Here is a 23607-nt window from a genome sequence, read left to right as displayed (position 1 = left end):
GTTTCTTTTTCATATCTGGAAAAACACGACCGAGAGAGGAATCAAACACGCAAACTTCGGATTCGAAGTCCGACGCCTTATCCATTAGGCCACACGGTCACTGACAAACAAGTGGAACTTATATACGACTCATCTCAAAACGCTCACACCACTGAGGAGTTGTGTTTTCGTTCTACACAGACGCTGCCCCTTGCTCTTTCCCACCCATTTGATACATTCAACCTGCTACGAGACCTACCAAATATAGACTGGGAAACTAAACCACACACTTTGTGCATTCGGAAATGTAAGGCAGGGCGTCCCTCGCCGCATTTGCTACGATGTCCATTTGCTACTTCTGCAGAAGTGGCGGCGGCGACGACGACGACGACGACGACGACGACGACGACGACAACCGCGGAAGGCTCTGAGATATGTGAGAAATACATCTATAAAATATATTTCAGACTGTCCCATCCCACCTTATGCTGTACCGCTTTGGCAAATGCTTTATCTGCGCCATTCGCCTTAATCACATCTGAGAGTAATTCTTAATAAAACGCCTCTCGCTAATTGTTAGTCATCCCAGATACTGTTTGCTATAAGGCCACGACGCGCAACTGATATCCAAAATTCGTCTGCCTCCTGTGAGGATCGAACTCACGACCCCTGGTTTACTAGACCAGTGCTCTGCCACTGAGCTAAAGAGGCACGGCCTAGCGGTACTTTTGCGTACTTCATCCTTACGGTCGTCTGGATCATCAGACTTCAGCTGACAACACTTCATATTACCGTCTAATATTTGCAGCTATGGCGACCCATTACTGCTTGCCTACACATCTGACACGTAAAGGAAGTGCTCTCCAAATAACACCACTTGCATTTCAGAACATGTCTTTCACACATGTCTACAAAATCACCTTCACCTTCAAATACAGTTTCGTAGCGACTGACGGAGTCGTAGGCAAAGTTTAAAGTTGCTATTTCCATTACATCACGTTAATCAGAAAAACGGTAAGTTACATCTGCAGAGGAACAAAATTCCGTTCCTCCCCACGTGGGGCTCGAACCCACGACCCTGGGATTAAGAGCCTTATGTTCTACCGACTGAGCTAGCCGCGCTGCCTCGGTGAGTATATGCCGGTTAGCACGTCACACAGTACTCGTTTGGGTTGATTGGTCCCATACAGAACCTCCCCATGTTGCCTAATGTTTTCCTAACGTCACACTCGTCACGTAGTTCACTTTTATTTCATAATCATTTCTGAGAGGTAACAGAATTGCATGACAACCTGCAGAGCTAGTTTCGTCAAAATTAACACACATACTTGATGTGACTCATAAGCCGAACGAGTTACTTTCCGACGTTATTTTAGATGTGCAAGTGCCAGTCAAAAACACGCGGCGACGGCAATATGCAAACCAATTCGCTAGTTAACACCGGTCTTGTTGTGCGTGTTTCAAGCTCAAGAGCATCTCCAAGCAGAAAATGGTCAACAGCAACGTTCACACGGTTTCGTACTGCTCAAGTGCTGCACTAAAACGGTATGTTTCTTTTTCATATCTGGAAAAACACGACCGAGAGAGGAATCAAACACGCAATCTTCGGATACGAAGTCCGACGCCTTATCCATTAGGCCACACGGTCACTGACAAACAAGTGGAACTTATATACGACTCATCTCAAAACGCTCACACCACTGAGGAGTTGTGTTTTCGTTCTACACAGACGCTGCCCCTTGCTCTTTCCCACCCATTTGATACATTCAACCTGCTACGAGACCTACCAAATATAGACTGGGAAACTAAACCACACACTTTGTGCATTCGGAAATGTAAGGCAGGGCGTCCCTCGCCGCATTTGCTACGATGTCCATTTGCTACTTCTGCAGAAGTGGCGGCGGCGGCGACGACGACGACAACCGCGGAAGGCTCTGAGATATGTGAGAAATACATCTATAAAATATATTTCAGACTGTCCCATCCCACCTTATGCTGTACCGCTTTGGCAAATGCTTTATCTGCGCCATTCGCCTTAATCACATCTGAGAGTAATTCTTAATAAAACGCCTCTCGCTAATTGTTAGTCATCCCAGATACTGTTTGCTATAAGGCCACGACGCGCAACTGATATCCAAAATTCGTCTGCCTCCTGTGAGGATCGAACTCACGACCCCTGGTTTACTAGACCAGTGCTCTGCCACTGAGCTAAAGAGGCGCGGCCTAGCGGTACTTTTGCGTACTTCATCCTTACGGTCGTCTGGATCATCAGACTTCAGCTGACAACACTTCATATTACCGTCTAATATTTGCAGCTATGGCGACCCATTACTGCTTGCCTACACATCTGACACGTAAAGGAAGTGCTCTCCAAATAACACCACTTGCATTTCAGAACATATCTTTCACACATGTCTACAAAATCACCTTCACCTTCAAATACAGTTTCGTAGCGACTGACGGAGACGTAGGCAAAGTTTAAAGTTGCTATTTCCATTAGATCACGTTAATCAGAAAAACGGTAAGTTACATCTGCAGATGAACAAAATTCCGTTCCTCCCCACGTGGGGCTCGAACCCACGACCCTGGGATTAAGAGCCTTATGTTCTACCGACTGAGCTAGCCGCGCTGCCTCGGTGAGTATATGCCGGTTAGCACGTCACACAGTACTCGTTTGGGTTGATTGGTCCCATACAGAACCTCCCCATGTTGCCTAATGTTTTCCTAACGTCACACTCGTCACGTAGTTCACTTTTATTTCATAATCATTTCTGAGAGGTAACAGAATTGCATGACAACCTGCAGAGCTAGTTTCGTCAAAATTAACACACATACTTGATGTGACTCATAAGCCGAACGAGTTACTTTCCGACATTATTTTAGATGTGCAAGTGCCAGTCAAAAACACGCGGCGACGGCAATATGCAAACCAATTCGCTAGTTAACACCGGTCTTGTTGTGCGTGTTTCAAGCTCAAGAGCATCTCCAAGCAGAAAATGGTCAACAGCAACGTTCACACGGTTTCGTACTGCTCAAGTGCTGCACTAAAACGGTATGTTTCTTTTTCATATCTGGAAAAACACGACCGAGAGAGGAATCAAACACGCAAACTTCGGATACGAAGTCCGACGCCTTATCCATTAGGCCACACGGTCACTGACAAACAAGTGGAACTTATATACGACTCATCTCAAAACGCTCACACCACTGAGGAGTTGTGTTTTCGTTCTACACAGACGCTGCCCCTTGCTCTTTCCCACCCATTTGATACATTCAACCTGCTACGAGACCTACCAAATATAGACTGGGAAACTAAACCACACACTTTGTGCATTCGGAAATGTAAGGCAGGGCGTCCCTCGCCGCATTTGCTACGATGTCCATTTGCTACTTCTGCAGAAGTGGCGGCGGCGACGACGACGACGACGACGACGACGACGACAACCGCGGAAGGCTCTGAGATATGTGAGAAATACATCTATAAAATATATTTCAGACTGTCCCATCCCACCTTATGCTGTACCGCTTTGGCAAATGCTTTATCTGCGCCATTCGCCTTAATCACATCTGAGAGTAATTCTTAATAAAACGCCTCTCGCTAATTGTTAGTCATCCCAGATACTGTTTGCTATAAGGCCACGACGCGCAACTGATATCCAAAATTCGTCTGCCTCCTGTGAGGATCGAACTCACGACCCCTGGTTTACTAGACCAGTGCTCTGCCACTGAGCTAAAGAGGCGCGGCCTAGCGGTACTTTTGCGTACTTCATCCTTACGGTCGTCTGGATCATCAGACTTCAGCTGACAACACTTCATATTACCGTCTAATATTTGCAGCTATGGCGACCCATTACTGCTTGCCTACACATCTGACACGTAAAGGAAGTGCTCTCCAAATAACACCACTTGCATTTCAGAACATGTCTTTCACACATGTCTACAAAATCACCTTCACCTTCAAATACAGTTTCGTAGCGACTGACGGAGACGTAGGCAAAGTTTAAAGTTGCTATTTCCATTACATCACGTTAATCAGAAAAACGGTAAGTTACATCTGCAGAGGAACAAAATTCCGTTCCTCCCCACGTGGGGCTCGAACCCACGACCCTGGGATTAAGAGCCTTATGTTCTACCGACTGAGCTAGCCGCGCTGCCTCGGTGAGTATATGCCGGTTAGCACGTCACACAGTACTCGTTTGGGTTGATTGGTCCCATACAGAACCTCCCCATGTTGCCTAATGTTTTCCTAACGTCACACTCGTCACGTAGTTCACTTTTATTTCATAATCATTTCTGAGAGGTAACAGAATTGCATGACAACCTGCAGAGCTAGTTTCGTCAAAATTAACACACATACTTGATGTGACTCATAAGCCGAACGAGTTACTTTCCGACGTTATTTTAGATGTGCAAGTGCCAGTCAAAAACACGCGGCGACGGCAATATGCAAACCAATTCGCTAGTTAACACCGGTCTTGTTGTGCGTGTTTCAAGCTCAAGAGCATCTCCAAGCAGAAAATGGTCAACAGCAACGTTCACACGGTTTCGTACTGCTCAAGTGCTGCACTAAAACGGTATGTTTCTTTTTCATATCTGGAAAAACACGACCGAGAGAGGAATCAAACACGCAATCTTCGGATACGAAGTCCGACGCCTTATCCATTAGGCCACACGGTCACTGACAAACAAGTGGAACTTATATACGACTCATCTCAAAACGCTCACACCACTGAGGAGTTGTGTTTTCGTTCTACACAGACGCTGCCCCTTGCTCTTTCCCACCCATTTGATACATTCAACCTGCTACGAGACCTACCAAATATAGACTGGGAAACTAAACCACACACTTTGTGCATTCGGAAATGTAAGGCAGGGCGTCCCTCGCCGCATTTGCTACGATGTCCATTTGCTACTTCTGCAGAAGTGGCGGCGGCGGCGACGACGACGACAACCGCGGAAGGCTCTGAGATATGTGAGAAATACATCTATAAAATATATTTCAGACTGTCCCATCCCACCTTATGCTGTACCGCTTTGGCAAATGCTTTATCTGCGCCATTCGCCTTAATCACATCTGAGAGTAATTCTTAATAAAACGCCTCTCGCTAATTGTTAGTCATCCCAGATACTGTTTGCTATAAGGCCACGACGCGCAACTGATATCCAAAATTCGTCTGCCTCCTGTGAGGATCGAACTCACGACCCCTGGTTTACTAGACCAGTGCTCTGCCACTGAGCTAAAGAGGCGCGGCCTAGCGGTACTTTTGCGTACTTCATCCTTACGGTCGTCTGGATCATCAGACTTCAGCTGACAACACTTCATATTACCGTCTAATATTTGCAGCTATGGCGACCCATTACTGCTTGCCTACACATCTGACACGTAAAGGAAGTGCTCTCCAAATAACACCACTTGCATTTCAGAACATATCTTTCACACATGTCTACAAAATCACCTTCACCTTCAAATACAGTTTCGTAGCGACTGACGGAGACGTAGGCAAAGTTTAAAGTTGCTATTTCCATTAGATCACGTTAATCAGAAAAACGGTAAGTTACATCTGCAGATGAACAAAATTCCGTTCCTCCCCACGTGGGGCTCGAACCCACGACCCTGGGATTAAGAGCCTTATGTTCTACCGACTGAGCTAGCCGCGCTGCCTCGGTGAGTATATGCCGGTTAGCACGTCACACAGTACTCGTTTGGGTTGATTGGTCCCATACAGAACCTCCCCATGTTGCCTAATGTTTTCCTAACGTCACACTCGTCACGTAGTTCACTTTTATTTCATAATCATTTCTGAGAGGTAACAGAATTGCATGACAACCTGCAGAGCTAGTTTCGTCAAAATTAACACACATACTTGATGTGACTCATAAGCCGAACGAGTTACTTTCCGACATTATTTTAGATGTGCAAGTGCCAGTCAAAAACACGCGGCGACGGCAATATGCAAACCAATTCGCTAGTTAACACCGGTCTTGTTGTGCGTGTTTCAAGCTCAAGAGCATCTCCAAGCAGAAAATGGTCAACAGCAACGTTCACACGGTTTCGTACTGCTCAAGTGCTGCACTAAAACGGTATGTTTCTTTTTCATATCTGGAAAAACACGACCGAGAGAGGAATCAAACACGCAAACTTCGGATACGAAGTCCGACGCCTTATCCATTAGGCCACACGGTCACTGACAAACAAGTGGAACTTATATACGACTCATCTCAAAACGCTCACACCACTGAGGAGTTGTGTTTTCGTTCTACACAGACGCTGCCCCTTGCTCTTTCCCACCCATTTGATACATTCAACCTGCTACGAGACCTACCAAATATAGACTGGGAAACTAAACCACACACTTTGTGCATTCGGAAATGTAAGGCAGGGCGTCCCTCGCCGCATTTGCTACGATGTCCATTTGCTACTTCTGCAGAAGTGGCGGCGGCGACGACGACGACGACGACGACGACGACGACAACCGCGGAAGGCTCTGAGATATGTGAGAAATACATCTATAAAATATATTTCAGACTGTCCCATCCCACCTTATGCTGTACCGCTTTGGCAAATGCTTTATCTGCGCCATTCGCCTTAATCACATCTGAGAGTAATTCTTAATAAAACGCCTCTCGCTAATTGTTAGTCATCCCAGATACTGTTTGCTATAAGGCCACGACGCGCAACTGATATCCAAAATTCGTCTGCCTCCTGTGAGGATCGAACTCACGACCCCTGGTTTACTAGACCAGTGCTCTGCCACTGAGCTAAAGAGGCGCGGCCTAGCGGTACTTTTGCGTACTTCATCCTTACGGTCGTCTGGATCATCAGACTTCAGCTGACAACACTTCATATTACCGTCTAATATTTGCAGCTATGGCGACCCATTACTGCTTGCCTACACATCTGACACGTAAAGGAAGTGCTCTCCAAATAACACCACTTGCATTTCAGAACATGTCTTTCACACATGTCTACAAAATCACCTTCACCTTCAAATACAGTTTCGTAGCGACTGACGGAGACGTAGGCAAAGTTTAAAGTTGCTATTTCCATTACATCACGTTAATCAGAAAAACGGTAAGTTACATCTGCAGAGGAACAAAATTCCGTTCCTGCCCACGTGGGGCTCGAACCCACGACCCTGGGATTAAGAGCCTTATGTTCTACCGACTGAGCTAGCCGCGCTGCCTCGGTGAGTATATGCCGGTTAGCACGTCACACAGTACTCGTTTGGGTTGATTGGTCCCATACAGAACCTCCCCATGTTGCCTAATGTTTTCCTAACGTCACACTCGTCACGTAGTTCACTTTTATTTCATAATCATTTCTGAGAGGTAACAGAATTGCATAACAACCTGCAGAGCTAGTTTCGTCAAAATTAACACACATACTTGATGTGACTCATAAGCCGAACGAGTTACTTTCCGACGTTATTTTAGATGTGCAAGTGCCAGTCAAAAACACGCGGCGACGGCAATATGCAAACCAATTCGCTAGTTAACACCGGTCTTGTTGTGCGTGTTTCAAGCTCAAGAGCATCTCCAAGCAGAAAATGGTCAACAGCAACGTTCACACGGTTTCGTACTGCTCAAGTGCTGCACTAAAACGGTATGTTTCTTTTTCATATCTGGAAAAACACGACCGAGAGAGGAATCAAACACGCAATCTTCGGATACGAAGTCCGACGCCTTATCCATTAGGCCACACGGTCACTGACAAACGAGTGGAACTTATATACGACTCATCTCAAAACGCTCACACCACTGAGGAGTTGTGTTTTCGTTCTACACAGACGCTGCCCCTTGCTCTTTCCCACCCATTTGATACATTCAACCTGCTACGAGACCTACCAAATATAGACTGGGAAACTAAACCACACACTTTGTGCATTCGGAAATGTAAGGCAGGGCGTCCCTCGCCGCATTTGCTACGATGTCCATTTGCTACTTCTGCAGAAGTGGCGGCGGCGGCGACGACGACGACAACCGCGGAAGGCTCTGAGATATGTGAGAAATACATCTATAAAATATATTTCAGACTGTCCCATCCCACCTTATGCTGTACCGCTTTGGCAAATGCTTTATCTGCGCCATTCGCCTTAATCACATCTGAGAGTAATTCTTAATAAAACGCCTCTCGCTAATTGTTAGTCATCCCAGATACTGTTTGCTATAAGGCCACGACGCGCAACTGATATCCAAAATTCGTCTGCCTCCTGTGAGGATCGAACTCACGACCCCTGGTTTACTAGACCAGTGCTCTGCCACTGAGCTAAAGAGGCGCGGCCTAGTGGTACTTTTGCGTACTTCATCCTTACGGTCGTCTGGATCATCAGACTTCAGCTGACAACACTTCATATTACCGTCTAATATTTGCAGCTATGGCGACCCATTACTGCTTGCCTACACATCTGACACGTAAAGGAAGTGCTCTCCAAATAACACCACTTGCATTTCAGAACATATCTTTCACACATGTCTACAAAATCACCTTCACCTTCAAATACAGTTTCGTAGCGACTGACGGAGACGTAGGCAAAGTTTAAAGTTGCTATTTCCATTAGATCACGTTAATCAGAAAAACGGTAAGTTACATCTGCAGAGGAACAAAATTCCGTTCCTCCCCACGTGGGGCTCGAACCCACGACCCTCGGATTAAGAGCCTTATGTTCTACCGACTGAGCTAGCCGCGCTGCCTCGGTGAGTATATGCCGGTTAGCACGTCACACAGTACTCGTTTGGGTTGATTGGTCCCATACTGAACCTCCCCATGTTGCCTAATGTTTTCCTAACGTCACACTCGTCACGTAGTTCACTTTTATTTCATAATCATTTCTGAGAGGTAACAGAATTGCATGACAACCTGCAGAGCTAGTTTCGTCAAAATTAACACACATACTTGATGTGACTCATAAGCCGAACGAGTTACTTTCCGACATTATTTTAGATGTGCAAGTGCCAGTCAAAAACACGCGGCGACGGCAATATGCAAACCAATTCGCTAGTTAACACCGGTCTTGTTGTGCGTGTTTCAAGCTCAAGAGCATCTCCAAGCAGAAAATGGTCAACAGCAACGTTCACACGGTTTCGTACTGCTCAAGTGCTGCACTAAAACGGTATGTTTCTTTTTCATATCTGGAAAAACACGACCGAGAGAGGAATCAAACACGCAAACTTCGGATACGAAGTCCGACGCCTTATCCATTAGGCCACACGGTCACTGACAAACAAGTGGAACTTATATACGACTCATCTCAAAACGCTCACACCACTGAGGAGTTGTGTTTTCGTTCTACACAGACGCTGCCCCTTGCTCTTTCCCACCCATTTGATACATTCAACCTGCTACGAGACCTACCAAATATAGACTGGGAAACTAAACCACACACTTTGTGCATTCGGAAATGTAAGGCAGGGCGTCCCTCGCCGCATTTGCTACGATGTCCATTTGCTACTTCTGCAGAAGTGGCGGCGGCGACGACGACGACGACGACGACGACGACGACGACGACAACCGCGGAAGGCTCTGAGATATGTGAGAAATACATCTATAAAATATATTTCAGACTGTCCCATCCCACCTTATGCTGTACCGCTTTGGCAAATGCTTTATCTGCGCCATTCGCCTTAATCACATCTGAGAGTAATTCTTAATAAAACGCCTCTCGCTAATTGTTAGTCATCCCAGATACTGTTTGCTATAAGGCCACGACGCGCAACTGATATCCAAAATTCGTCTGCCTCCTGTGAGGATCGAACTCACGACCCCTGGTTTACTAGACCAGTGCTCTGCCACTGAGCTAAAGAGGCGCGGCCTAGCGGTACTTTTACGTACTTCATCCTTACGGTCGTCTGGATCATCAGACTTCAGCTGACAACACTTCATATTACCGTCTAATATTTGCAGCTATGGCGACCCATTACTGCTTGCCTACACATCTGACACGTAAAGGAAGTGCTCTCCAAATAACACCACTTGCATTTCAGAACATGTCTTTCACACATGTCTACAAAATCACCTTCACCTTCAAATACAGTTTCGTAGCGACTGACGGAGACGTAGGCAAAGTTTAAAGTTGCTATTTCCATTACATCACGTTAATCAGAAAAACGGTAAGTTACATCTGCAGAGGAACAAAATTCCGTTCCTCCCCACGTGGGGCTCGAACCCACGACCCTGGGATTAAGAGCCTTATGTTCTACCGACTGAGCTAGCCGCGCTGCCTCGGTGAGTATATGCCGGTTAGCACGTCACACAGTACTCGTTTGGGTTGATTGGTCCCATACAGAACCTCCCCATGTTGCCTAATGTTTTCCTAACGTCACACTCGTCACGTAGTTCACTTTTATTTCATAATCATTTCTGAGAGGTAACAGAATTGCATGACAACCTGCAGAGCTAGTTTCGTCAAAATTAACACACATACTTGATGTGACTCATAAGCCGAACGAGTTACTTTCCGACGTTATTTTAGATGTGCAAGTGCCAGTCAAAAACACGCGGCGACGGCAATATGCAAACCAATTCGCTAGTTAACACCGGTCTTGTTGTGCGTGTTTCAAGCTCAAGAGCATCTCCAAGCAGAAAATGGTCAACAGCAACGTTCACACGGTTTCGTACTGCTCAAGTGCTGCACTAAAACGGTATGTTTCTTTTTCATATCTGGAAAAACACGACCGAGAGAGGAATCAAACACGCAATCTTCGGATACGAAGTCCGACGCCTTATCCATTAGGCCACACGGTCACTGACAAACAAGTGGAACTTATATACGACTCATCTCAAAACGCTCACACCACTGAGGAGTTGTGTTTTCGTTCTACACAGACGCTGCCCCTTGCTCTTTCCCACCCATTTGATACATTCAACCTGCTACGAGACCTACCAAATATAGACTGGGAAACTAAACCACACACTTTGTGCATTCGGAAATGTAAGGCAGGGCGTCCCGCGCCGCATTTGCTACGATGTCCATTTGCTACTTCTGCAGAAGTGGCGGCGGCGACGACGACGACGACGACGACGACGACAACCGCGGAAGGCTCTGAGATATGTGAGAAATACATCTATAAAATATATTTCAGACTGTCCCATCCCACCTTATGCTGTACCGCTTTGGCAAATGCTTTATCTGCGCCATTCGCCTTAATCACATCTGAGAGTAATTCTTAATAAAACGCCTCTCGCTAATTGTTAGTCATCCCAGATACTGTTTGCTATAAGGCCACGACGCGCAACTGATATCCAAAATTCGTCTGCCTCCTGTGAGGATCGAACTCACGACCCCTGGTTTACTAGACCAGTGCTCTGCCACTGAGCTAAAGAGGCGCGGCCTAGCGGTACTTTTGCGTACTTCATCCTTACGGTCGTCTGGATCATCAGACTTCAGCTGACAACACTTCATATTACCGTCTAATATTTGCAGCTATGGCGACCCATTACTGCTTGCCTACACATCTGACACGTAAAGGAAGTGCTCTCCAAATAACACCACTTGCATTTCAGAACATGTCTTTCACACATGTCTACAAAATCATTTTCACCTTCAAATACAGTTTCGTAGTGACTGACGGAGACGTAGGCAAAGTTTAAAGTTGCTATTTCCATTACATCACGTTAATCAGAAAAACGGTAAGTTACATCTGCAGAGGAACAAAATTCCGTTCCTCCCCACGTGGGGCTCCAACCCACGACCCTGGGATTAAGAGCCTTATGTTCTACCGACTGAGCTAGCCGCGCTGCCTCGGTGAGTATATGCCGGTTAGCACGTCACACAGTACTCGTTTGGGTTGATTGGTCCCATACAGAACCTCCCCATGTTGCCTAATGTTTTCCTAACGTCACACTCGTCACGTAGTTCACTTTTATTTCATAATCATTTCTGAGAGGTAACAGAATTGCATGACAACCTGCAGAGCTAGTTTCGTCAAAATTAACACACATACTTGATGTGACTCATAAGCCGAACGAGTTACTTTCCGACGTTATTTTAGATGTGCAAGTGCCAGTCAAAAACACGCGGCGACGGCAATATGCAAACCAATTCGCTAGTTAACACCGGTCTTGTTGTGCGTGTTTCAAGCTCAAGAGCATCTCCAAGCAGAAAATGGTCAACAGCAACGTTCACACGGTTTCGTACTGCTCAAGTGCTGCACTAAAACGGTATGTTTCTTTTTCATATCTGGAAAAACACGACCGAGAGAGGAATCAAACACGCAATCTTCGGATACGAAGTCCGACGCCTTATCCATTAGGCCACACGGTCACTGACAAACAAGTGGAACTTATATACGACTCATCTCAAAACGCTCACACCACTGAGGAGTTGTGTTTTCGTTCTACACAGACGCTGCCCCTTGCTCTTTCCCACCCATTTGATACATTCAACCTGCTACGAGACCTACCAAATATAGACTGGGAAACTAAACCACACACTTTGTGCATTCGGAAATGTAAGGCAGGGCGTCCCTCGCCGCATTTGCTACGATGTCCATTTGCTACTTCTGCAGAAGTGGCGGCGGCGGCGACGACGACGACGACGACAACCGCGGAAGGCTCTGAGATATGTGAGAAATACATCTATAAAATATATTTCAGACTGTCCCATCCCACCTTATGCTGTACCGCTTTGGCAAATGCTTTATCTGCGCCATTCGCCTTAATCACATCTGAGAGTAATTCTTAATAAAACGCCTCTCGCTAATTGTTAGTCATCCCAGATACTGTTTGCTATAAGGCCACGACGCGCAACTGATATCCAAAATTCGTCTGCCTCCTGTGAGGATCGAACTCACGACCCCTGGTTTACTAGACCAGTGCTCTGCCACTGAGCTAAAGAGGCGCGGCCTAGCGGTACTTTTGCGTACTTCATCCTTACGGTCGTCTGGATCATCAGACTTCAGCTGACAACACTTCATATTACCGTCTAATATTTGCAGCTATGGCGACCCATTACTGCTTGCCTACACATCTGACACGTAAAGGAAGTGCTCTCCAAATAACACCACTTGCATTTCAGAACATGTCTTTCACACATGTCTACAAAATCACCTTCACCTTCAAATACAGTTTCGTAGCGACTGACGGAGACGTAGGCAAAGTTTAAAGTTGCTATTTCCATTACATCACGTTAATCAGAAAAACGGTAAGTTACATCTGCAGAGGAACAAAATTCCGTTCCTGCCCACGTGGGGCTCGAACCCACGACCCTGGGATTAAGAGCCTTATGTTCTACCGACTGAGCTAGCCGCGCTGCCTCGGTGAGTATATGCCGGTTAGCACGTCACACAGTACTCGTTTGGGTTGATTGGTCCCATACAGAACCTCCCCATGTTGCCTAATGTTTTCCTAACGTCACACTCGTCACGTAGTTCACTTTTATTTCATAATCATTTCTGAGAGGTAACAGAATTGCATGACAACCTGCAGAGCTAGTTTCGTCAAAATTAACACACATACTTGATGTGACTCATAAGCCGAACGAGTTACTTTCCGACGTTATTTTAGATGTGCAAGTGCCAGTCAAAAACACGCGGCGACGGCAATATGCAAACCAATTCGCTAGTTAACACCGGTCTTGTTGTGCGTGTTTCAAGCTCAAGAGCATCTCCAAGCAGAAAATGGTCAACAGCAACGTTCACACGGTTTCGTACTGCTCAAGTGCTGCACTAAAACGGTATGTTTCTTTTTCATATCTGGAAGAACACGACCGAAAGAGGAATCAAACACGCAATCTTCGGATACGAAGTCCGACGCCTTATCCATTAGGCCACACGGTCACTGACAAACAAGTGGAACTTATATACGACTCATCTCAAAACGCTCACACCACTGAGGAGTTGTGTTTTCGTTCTACACAGACGCTGCCCCTTGCTCTTTCCCACCCATTTGATACATTCAACCTGCTACGAGACCTACCAAATATAGACTGGGAAACTAAACCACACACTTTGTGCATTCGGAAATGTAAGGCAGGGCGTCCCTCGCCGCATTTGCTACGATGTCCATTTGCTACTTCTGCAGAAGTGGCGGCGGCGGCGGCGGCGACGACGACGACGACGACGACGACGACAACCGCGGAAGGCTCTGAGATATGTGAGAAATACATCTATAAAATATATTTCAGACTGTCCCATCCCACCTTATGCTGTACCGCTTTGGCAAATGCTTTATCTGCGCCATTCGCCTTAATCACATCTGAGAGTAATTCTTAATAAAACGCCTCTCGCTAATTGTTAGTCATCCCAGATACTGTTTGCTATAAGGCCACGACGCGCAACTGATATCCAAAATTCGTCTGCCTCCTGTGAGGATCGAACTCACGACCCCTGGTTTACTAGACCAGTGCTCTGCCACTGAGCTAAAGAGGCGCGGCCTAGCGGTACTTTTGCGTACTTCATCCTTACGGTCGTCTGGATCATCAGACTTCAGCTGACAACACTTCATATTACCGTCTAATATTTGCAGCTATGGCGACCCATTACTGCTTGCCTACACATCTGACACGTAAAGGAAGTGCTCTCCAAATAACACCACTTGCATTTCAGAACATGTCTTTCACACATGTCTACAAAATCACCTTCACCTTCAAATACAGTTTCGTAGCGACTGACGGAGACGTAGGCAAAGTTTAAAGTTGCTATTTCCATTACATCACGTTAATCAGAAAAACGGTAAGTTACATCTGCAGAGGAACAAAATTCCGTTCCTGCCCACGTGGGGCTCGAACCCACGACCCTGGGATTAAGAGCCTTATGTTCTACCGACTGAGCTAGCCGCGCTGCCTCGGTGAGTATATGCCGGTTAGCACGTCACACAGTACTCGTTTGGGTTGATTGGTCCCATACAGAACCTCCCCATGTTGCCTAATGTTTTCCTAACGTCACACTCGTCACGTAGTTCACTTTTATTTCATAATCATTTCTGAGAGGTAACAGAATTGCATGACAACCTGCAGAGCTAGTTTCGTCAAAATTAACACACATACTTGATGTGACTCATAAGCCGAACGAGTTACTTTCCGACGTTATTTTAGATGTGCAAGTGCCAGTCAAAAACACGCGGCGACGGCAATATGCAAACCAATTCGCTAGTTAACACCGGTCTTGTTGTGCGTGTTTCAAGCTCAAGAGCATCTCCAAGCAGAAAATGGTCAACAGCAACGTTCACACGGTTTCGTACTGCTCAAGTGCTGCACTAAAACGGTATGTTTCTTTTTCATATCTGGAAGAACACGACCGAAAGAGGAATCAAACACGCAATCTTCGGATACGAAGTCCGACGCCTTATCCATTAGGCCACACGGTCACTGACAAACAAGTGGAACTTATATACGACTCATCTCAAAACGCTCACACCACTGAGGAGTTGTGTTTTCGTTCTACACAGACGCTGCCCCTTGCTCTTTCCCACCCATTTGATACATTCAACCTGCTACGAGACCTACCAAATATAGACTGGGAAACTAAACCACACACTTTGTGCATTCGGAAATGTAAGGCAGGGCGTCCCTCGCCGCATTTGCTACGATGTCCATTTGCTACTTCTGCAGAAGTGGCGGCGGCGGCGACGACGACGACGACGACGACGACGACGACAACCGCGGAAGGCTCTGAGATATGTGAGAAATACATCTATAAAATATATTTCAGACTGTCCCATCCCACCTTATGCTGTACCGCTTTGGCAAATGCTTTATCTGCGCCATTCGCCTTAATCACATCTGAGAGTAATTCTTAATAAAACGCCTCTCGCTAATTGTTAGTCATCCCAGATACTGTTTGCTATAAGGCCACGACGCGCAACTGATATCCAAAATTCGTCTGCCTCCTGTGAGGATCGAACTCACGACCCCTGGTTTACTAGACCAGTGCTCTGCCACTGAGCTAAAGAGGCGCGGCCTAGCGGTACTTTTGCGTACTTCATCCTTACGGTCGTCTGGATCATCAGACTTCAGCTGACAACACTTCATATTACCGTCTAATATTTGCAGCTATGGCGACCCATTACTGCTTGCCTACACATCTGACACGTAAAGGAAGTGCTCTCCAAATAACACCACTTGCATTTCAGAACATGTCTTTCACACATGTCTACAAAATCACCTTCACCTTCAAATACAGTTTCGTAGCGACTGACGGAGACGTAGGCAAAGTTTAAAGTTGCTATTTCCATTACATCACGTTAATCAGAAAAACGGTAAGTTACATCTGCAGAGGAACAAAATTCCGTTCCTGCCCACGTGGGGCTCGAACCCACGACCCTGGGATTAAGAGCCTTATGTTCTACCGACTGAGCTAGCCGCGCTGCCTCGGTGAGTATATGCCGGTTAGCACGTCACACAGTACTCGTTTGGGTTGATTGGTCCCATACAGAACCTCCCCATGTTGCCTAATGTTTTCCTAACGTCACACTCGTCACGTAGTTCACTTTTATTTCATAATCATTTCTGAGAGGTAACAGAATTGCATGACAACCTGCAGAGCTAGTTTCGTCAAAATTAACACACATACTTGATGTGACTCATAAGCCGAACGAGTTACTTTCCGACGTTATTTTAGATGTGCAAGTGCCAGTCAAAAACACGCGGCGACGGCAATATGCAAACCAATTCGCTAGTTAACACCGGTCTTGTTGTGCGTGTTTCAAGCTCAAGAGCATCTCCAAGCAGAAAATGGTCAACAGCAACGTTCACACGGTTTCGTACTGCTCAAGTGCTGCACTAAAACGGTATGTTTCTTTTTCATATCTGGAAAAACACGACCGAAAGAGGAATCAAACACGCAATCTTCGGATACGAAGTCCGACGCCTTATCCATTAGGCCACACGGTCACTGACAAACAAGTGGAACTTATATACGACTCATCTCAAAACGCTCACACCACTGAGGAGTTGTGTTTTCGTTCTACACAGACGCTGCCCCTTGCTCTTTCCCACCCATTTGATACATTCAACCTGCTACGAGACCTACCAAATATAGACTGGGAAACTAAACCACACACTTTGTGCATTCGGAAATGTAAGGCAGGGCGTCCCTCGCCGCATTTGCTACGATGTCCATTTTCTACTTCTGCAGAAGTGGCGGCGGCGGCGACGACGACGACGACAACCGCGGAAGGCTCTGAGATATGTGAGAAATACATCTATAAAATATATTTCAGACTGTCCCATCCCACCTTATGCTGTACCGCTTTGGCAAATGCTTTATCTGCGCCATTCGCCTTAATCACATCTGAGAGTAATTCTTAATAAAACGCCTCTCGCTAATTGTTAGTCATCCCAGATACTGTTTGCTATAAGGCCACGACGCGCAACTGATATCCAAAATTCGTCTGCCTCCTGTGAGGATCGAACTCACGACCCCTGGTTTACTAGACCAGTGCTCTGCCACTGAGCTAAAGAGGCGCGGCCTAGCGGTACTTTTGCGTACTTCATCCTTACGGTCGTCTGGATCATCAGACTTCAGCTGACAACACTTCATATTACCGTCTAATATTTGCAGCTATGGCGACCCATTACTGCTTGCCTACACATCTGACACGTAAAGGAAGTGCTCTCCAAATAACACCACTTGCATTTCAGAACATGTCTTTCACACATGTCTACAAAATCACCTTCACCTTCAAATACAGTTTCGTAGCGACTGACGGAGACGTAGGCAAAGTTTAAAGTTGCTATTTCCATTACATCACGTTAATCAGAAAAACGGTAAGTTACATCTGCAGAGGAACAAAATTCCGTTCCTGCCCACGTGGGGCTCGAACCCACGACCCTGGGATTAAGAGCCTTATGTTCTACCGACTGAGCTAGCCGCGCTGCCTCGGTGAGTATATGCCGGTTAGCACGTCACACAGTACTCGTTTGGGTTGATTGGTCCCATACAGAACCTCCCCATGTTGCCTAATGTTTTCCTAACGTCACACTCGTCACGTAGTTCACTTTTATTTCATAATCATTTCTGAGAGGTAACAGAATTGCATGACAACCTGCAGAGCTAGTTTCGTCAAAATTAACACACATACTTGATGTGACTCATAAGCCGAACGAGTTACTTTCCGACGTTATTTTAGATGTGCAAGTGCCAGTCAAAAACACGCGGCGACGGCAATATGCAAACCAATTCGCTAGTTAACACCGGTCTTGTTGTGCGTGTTTCAAGCTCAAGAGCATCTCCAAGCAGAAAATGGTCAACAGCAACGTTCACACGGTTTCGTACTGCTCAAGTGCTGCACTAAAACGGTATGTTTCTTTTTCATATCTGGAAAAACACGACCGAGAGAGGAATCAAACACGCAATCTTCGGATGCGAAGTCCGACGCCTTATCCATTAGGCCACACGGTCACTGACAAACAAGTGGAACTTATATACGACTCATCTCAAAACGCTCACACCACTGAGGAGTTGTGTTTTCGTTCTACACAGACGCTGCCCCTTGCTCTTTCCCACCCATTTGATACATTCAACCTGCTACGAGACCTACCAAATATAGACTGGGAAACTAAACCACACACTTTGTGCATTCGGAAATGTAAGGCAGGGCGTCCCTCGCCGCATTTGCTACGATGTCCATTTGCTACTTCTGCAGAAGTGGCGGCGGCGGCGGCGACGACGACGACGACAACCGCGGAAGGCTCTGAGATATGTGAGAAATACATCTATAAAATATATTTCAGACTGTCCCATCCCACCTTATGCTGTACCGCTTTGGCAAATCCTTTATCTGCGCCATTCGCCTTAATCACATCTGAGAGTAATTCTTAATAAAACGCCTCTCGCTAATTGTTAGTCATCCCAGATACTGTTTGCTATAAGGCCACGACGCGCAACTGATATCCAAAATTCGTCTGCCTCCTGTGAGGATCGAACTCACGACCCCTGGTTTACTAGACCAGTGCTCTGCCACTGAGCTAAAGAGGCGCGGCCTAGCGGTACTTTTGCGTACTTCATCCTTACGGTCGTCTGGATCATCAGACTTCAGTTGACAACACTTCATATTACCGTCTAATATTTGCAGCTATGGCGACCCATTACTGCTTGCCTACACATCTGACACGTAAAGGAAGTGCTCTCCAAATAACACCACTTGCATTTCAGAACATGTCTTTCACACATGTCTACAAAATCACCTTCACCTTCAAATACAGTTTCGTAGCGACTGACGGAGACGTAGGCAAAGTTTAAAGTTGCTATTTCCATTACATCACGTTAATCAGAAAAACGGTAAGTTACATCTGCAGAGGAACAAAATTCCGTTCCTCCCCACGTGGGGCTCCAACCCACGACCCTGGGATTAAGAGCCTTATGTTCTACCGACTGAGCTAGCCGCGCTGCCTCGGTGAGTATATGCCGGTTAGCACGTCACACAGTACTCGTTTGGGTTGATTGGTCCCATACAGAACCTCCCCATGTTGCCTAATGTTTTCCTAACGTCACACTCGTCACGTAGTTCACTTTTATTTCATAATCATTTCTGAGAGGTAACAGAATTGCATGACAACCTGCAGAGCTAGTTTCGTCAAAATTAACACACATACTTGATGTGACTCATAAGCCGAACGAGTTACTTTCCGACGTTATTTTAGATGTGCAAGTGCCAGTCAAAAACACGCGGCGACGGCAATATGCAAACCAATTCGCTAGTTAACACCGGTCTTGTTGTGCGTGTTTCAAGCTCAAGAGCATCTCCAAGCAGAAAATGGTCAACAGCAACGTTCACACGGTTTCGTACTGCTCAAGTGCTGCACTAAAACGGTATGTTTCTTTTTCATATCTGGAAAAACACGACCGAGAGAGGAATCAAACACGCAATCTTCGGATACGAAGTCCGACGCCTTATCCATTAGGCCACACGGTCACTGACAAACAAGTGGAACTTATATACGACTCATCTCAAAACGCTCACACCACTGAGGAGTTGTGTTTTCGTTCTACACAGACGCTGCCCCTTGCTCTTTCCCACCCATTTGATACATTCAACCTGCTACGAGACCTACCAAATATAGACTGGGAAACTAAACCACACACTTTGTGCATTCGGAAATGTAAGGCAGGGCGTCCCTCGCCGCATTTGCTACGATGTCCATTTGCTACTTCTGCAGAAGTGGCGGCGGCGACGACGACGACGACGACGACGACGACAACCGCGGAAGGCTCTGAGATATGTGAGAAATACATCTATAAAATATATTTCAGACTGTCCCATCCCATCTTATGCTGTACCGCTTTGGCAAATGCTTTATCTGCGCCATTCGCCTTAATCACATCTGAGAGTAATTCTTAATAAAACGCCTCTCGCTAATTGTTAGTCATCCCAGATACTGTTTGCTATAAGGCCACGACGCGCAACTGATATCCAAAATTCGTCTGCCTCCTGTGAGGATCGAACTCACGACCCCTGGTTTACTAGACCAGTGCTCTGCCACTGAGCTAAAGAGGCGCGGCCTAGCGGTACTTTTGCGTACTTCATCCTTACGGTCGTCTGGATCATCAGACTTCAGCTGACAACACTTCATATTACCGTCTAATATTTGCAGCTATGGCGACCCATTACTGCTTGCCTACACATCTGACACGTAAAGGAAGTGCTCTCCAAATAACACCACTTGCATTTCAGAACATGTCTTTCACACATGTCTACAAAATCACCTTCACCTTCAAATACAGTTTCGTAGCGACTGACGGAGACGTAGGCAAAGTTTAAAGTTGCTATTTCCATTACATCACGTTAATCAGAAAAACGGTAAGTTACATCTGCAGAGGAACAAAATTCCGTTCCTGCCCACGTGGGGCTCCAACCCACGACCCTGGGATTAAGAGCCTTATGTTCTACCGACTGAGCTAGCCGCGCTGCCTCGGTGAGTATATGCCGGTTAGCACGTCACACAGTACTCGTTTGGGTTGATTGGTCCCATACAGAACCTCCCCATGTTGCCTAATGTTTTCCTAACGTCACACTCGTCACGTAGTTCACTTTTATTTCATAATCATTTCTGAGAGGTAACAGAATTGCATGACAACCTGCAGAGCTAGTTTCGTCAAAATTAACACACATACTTGATGTGACTCATAAGCCGAACGAGTTACTTTCCGACGTTATTTTAGATGTGCAAGTGCCAGTCAAAAACACGCGGCGACGGCAATATGCAAACCAATTCGCTAGTTAACACCAGTCTTGTTGTGCGTGTTTCAAGCTCAAGAGCATCTCCAAGCAGAAAATGGTCAACAGCAACGTTCACACGGTTTCGTACTGCTCAAGTGCTGCACTAAAACGGTATGTTTCTTTTTCAGATCTGGAAAAACACGACCGAGAGAGGAATCAAACACGCAATCTTCGGATACGAAGTCCGACGCCTTATCCATTAGGCCACACGGTCACTGACAAACAAGTGGAACTTATATACGACTCATCTCAAAACGCTCACACCACTGAGGAGTTGTGTTTTCGTTCTACACAGACGCTGCCCCTTGCTCTTTCCCACCCATTTGATACATTCAACCTGCTACGAGACCTACCAAATATAGACTGGGAAACTAAACCACACACTTTGTGCATTCGGAAATGTAAGGCAGGGCGTCCCTCGCCGCATTTGCTACGATGTCCATTTGCTACTTCTGCAGAAGTGGCGGCGGCGGCGACGACGACGACGACGACGACGACGACGACGACGACAACCGCGGAAGGCTCTGAGATATGTGAGAAATACATCTATAAAATATATTTCAGACTGTCCCATCCCATCTTATGCTGTACCGCTTTGGCAAATGCTTTATCTGCGCCATTCGCCTTAATCACATCTGAGAGTAATTCTTAATAAAACGCCTCTCGCTAATTGTTAGTCATCCCAGATACTGTTTGCTATAAGGCCACGACGCGCAACTGATATCCAAAATTCGTCTGCCTCCTGTGAGGATCGAACTCACGACCCCTGGTTTACTAGACCAGTGCTCTGCCACTGAGCTAAAGAGGCGCGGCCTAGCGGTACTTTTGCGTACTTCATCCTTACGGTCGTCTGGATCATCAGACTTCAGCTGACAACACTTCATATTACCGTCTAATATTTGCAGCTATGGCGACCCATTACTGCTTGCCTACACATCTGACACGTAAAGGAAGTGCTCTCCAAATAACACCACTTGCATTTCAGAACATGTCTTTCACACATGTCTACAAAATCACCTTCACCTTCAAATACAGTTTCGTAGCGACTGACGGAGACGTAGGCAAAGTTTAAAGTTGCTATTTCCATTACATCACGTTAATCAGAAAAACGGTAAGTTACATCTGCAGAGGAACAAAATTCCGTTCCTCCCCACGTGGGGCTCCAACCCACGACCCTGGGATTAAGAGCCTTATGTTCTACCGACTGAGCTAGCCGCGCTGCCTCGGTGAGTATATGCCGGTTAGCACGTCACACAGTACTCGTTTGGGTTGATTGGTCCCATACAGAACCTCCCCATGTTGCCTAATGTTTTCCTAACGTCACACTCGTCACGTAGTTCACTTTTATTTCATAATCATTTCTGAGAGGTAACAGAATTGCATGACAACCTGCAGAGCTAGTTTCGTCAAAATTAACACACATACTTGATGTGACTCATAAGCCGAACGAGTTACTTTCCGACGTTATTTTAGATGTGCAAGTGCCAGTCAAAAACACGCGGCGACGGCAATATGCAAACCAATTCGCTAGTTAACACCAGTCTTGTTGTGCGTGTTTCAAGCTCAAGAGCATCTCCAAGCAGAAAATGGTCAACAGCAACGTTCACACGGTTTCGTACTGCTCAAGTGCTGCACTAAAACGGTATGTTTCTTTTTCAGATCTGGAAAAACACGACCGAGAGAGGAATCAAACACGCAATCTTCGGATACGAAGTCCGACGCCTTATCCATTAGGCCACACGGTCACTGACAAACAAGTGGAACTTATATACGACTCATCTCAAAACGCTCACACCACTGAGGAGTTGTGTTTTCGTTCTACACAGACGCTGCCCCTTGCTCTTTCCCACCCATTTGATACATTCAACCTGCTACGAGACCTACCAAATATAGACTGGGAAACTAAACCACACACTTTGTGCATTCGGAAATGTAAGGCAGGGCGTCCCTCGCCGCATTTGCTACGATGTCCATTTGCTACTTCTGCAGAAGTGGCGGCGGCGGCGACGACGACGACGACGACGACGACGACGACGACGACGACGACAACCGCGGAAGGCTCTGAGATATGTGAGAAATACATCTATAAAATATATTTCAGACTGTCCCATCCCACCTTATGCTGTACCGCTTTGGCAAATGCTTTATCTGCGCCATTCGCCTTAATCACATCTGAGAGTAATTCTTAATAAAACGCCTCTCGCTAATTGTTAGTCATCCCAGATACTGTTTGCTATAAGGCCACGACGCGCAACTGATATCCAAAATTCGTCTGCCTCCTGTGAGGATCGAACTCACGACCCCTGGTTTACTAGACCAGTGCTCTGCCACTGAGCTAAAGAGGCGCGGCCTAGCGGTACTTTTGCGTACTTCATCCTTACGGTCGTCTGGATCATCAGACTTCAGCTGACAACACTTCATATTACCGTCTAATATTTGCAGCTATGGCGACCCATTACTGCTTGCCTACACAT

General features: G+C 46.2%; 16 non-coding genes across 16 annotated transcripts; all 16 read right to left on the bottom strand.

Moving 5' to 3' along the window:
• Nucleotides 1-618: 618 nt before the first annotated feature.
• Nucleotides 619-690, bottom strand: Trnat-agu (transfer RNA threonine (anticodon AGU)). Its single transcript has one exon. It is a non-coding gene; the product is annotated as a tRNA-Thr (tRNA).
• A 1435-nt stretch (nt 691-2125) lies between these two features.
• On the bottom strand, nt 2126-2197 carry Trnat-agu (transfer RNA threonine (anticodon AGU)). The gene has a single exon. It is a non-coding gene; the product is annotated as a tRNA-Thr (tRNA).
• A 1450-nt stretch (nt 2198-3647) lies between these two features.
• Nucleotides 3648-3719, bottom strand: Trnat-agu (transfer RNA threonine (anticodon AGU)). Its single transcript has one exon. It is a non-coding gene; the product is annotated as a tRNA-Thr (tRNA).
• Nucleotides 3720-5154: 1435 nt separating this feature from the next.
• Trnat-agu (transfer RNA threonine (anticodon AGU)) lies at nt 5155-5226 on the bottom strand. The gene has a single exon. It is a non-coding gene; the product is annotated as a tRNA-Thr (tRNA).
• A 1450-nt stretch (nt 5227-6676) lies between these two features.
• Nucleotides 6677-6748, bottom strand: Trnat-agu (transfer RNA threonine (anticodon AGU)). Its single transcript has one exon. It is a non-coding gene; the product is annotated as a tRNA-Thr (tRNA).
• Nucleotides 6749-8183: 1435 nt separating this feature from the next.
• Trnat-agu (transfer RNA threonine (anticodon AGU)) lies at nt 8184-8255 on the bottom strand. Its single transcript has one exon. It is a non-coding gene; the product is annotated as a tRNA-Thr (tRNA).
• A 1456-nt stretch (nt 8256-9711) lies between these two features.
• Nucleotides 9712-9783, bottom strand: Trnat-agu (transfer RNA threonine (anticodon AGU)). Its single transcript has one exon. It is a non-coding gene; the product is annotated as a tRNA-Thr (tRNA).
• A 1447-nt stretch (nt 9784-11230) lies between these two features.
• Trnat-agu (transfer RNA threonine (anticodon AGU)) lies at nt 11231-11302 on the bottom strand. The gene has a single exon. It is a non-coding gene; the product is annotated as a tRNA-Thr (tRNA).
• Nucleotides 11303-12743: 1441 nt separating this feature from the next.
• On the bottom strand, nt 12744-12815 carry Trnat-agu (transfer RNA threonine (anticodon AGU)). The gene has a single exon. It is a non-coding gene; the product is annotated as a tRNA-Thr (tRNA).
• Nucleotides 12816-14271: 1456 nt separating this feature from the next.
• On the bottom strand, nt 14272-14343 carry Trnat-agu (transfer RNA threonine (anticodon AGU)). Its single transcript has one exon. It is a non-coding gene; the product is annotated as a tRNA-Thr (tRNA).
• A 1453-nt stretch (nt 14344-15796) lies between these two features.
• On the bottom strand, nt 15797-15868 carry Trnat-agu (transfer RNA threonine (anticodon AGU)). The gene has a single exon. It is a non-coding gene; the product is annotated as a tRNA-Thr (tRNA).
• A 1438-nt stretch (nt 15869-17306) lies between these two features.
• Trnat-agu (transfer RNA threonine (anticodon AGU)) lies at nt 17307-17378 on the bottom strand. The gene has a single exon. It is a non-coding gene; the product is annotated as a tRNA-Thr (tRNA).
• A 1441-nt stretch (nt 17379-18819) lies between these two features.
• On the bottom strand, nt 18820-18891 carry Trnat-agu (transfer RNA threonine (anticodon AGU)). The gene has a single exon. It is a non-coding gene; the product is annotated as a tRNA-Thr (tRNA).
• Nucleotides 18892-20338: 1447 nt separating this feature from the next.
• Nucleotides 20339-20410, bottom strand: Trnat-agu (transfer RNA threonine (anticodon AGU)). Its single transcript has one exon. It is a non-coding gene; the product is annotated as a tRNA-Thr (tRNA).
• Nucleotides 20411-21869: 1459 nt separating this feature from the next.
• On the bottom strand, nt 21870-21941 carry Trnat-agu (transfer RNA threonine (anticodon AGU)). Its single transcript has one exon. It is a non-coding gene; the product is annotated as a tRNA-Thr (tRNA).
• Nucleotides 21942-23406: 1465 nt separating this feature from the next.
• On the bottom strand, nt 23407-23478 carry Trnat-agu (transfer RNA threonine (anticodon AGU)). The gene has a single exon. It is a non-coding gene; the product is annotated as a tRNA-Thr (tRNA).
• Nucleotides 23479-23607: the final 129 nt, after the last annotated feature.

This window comes from Schistocerca gregaria, chromosome 4, assembly GCF_023897955.1.
Source record: "Schistocerca gregaria isolate iqSchGreg1 chromosome 4, iqSchGreg1.2, whole genome shotgun sequence".
In the NCBI taxonomy this organism is placed as follows: domain Eukaryota; kingdom Metazoa; phylum Arthropoda; class Insecta; order Orthoptera; family Acrididae; genus Schistocerca; species Schistocerca gregaria.
The sequence above is the reverse complement of the archived record's forward strand: the minus strand, read 5'-3'. Positions and strand labels throughout refer to the sequence as shown.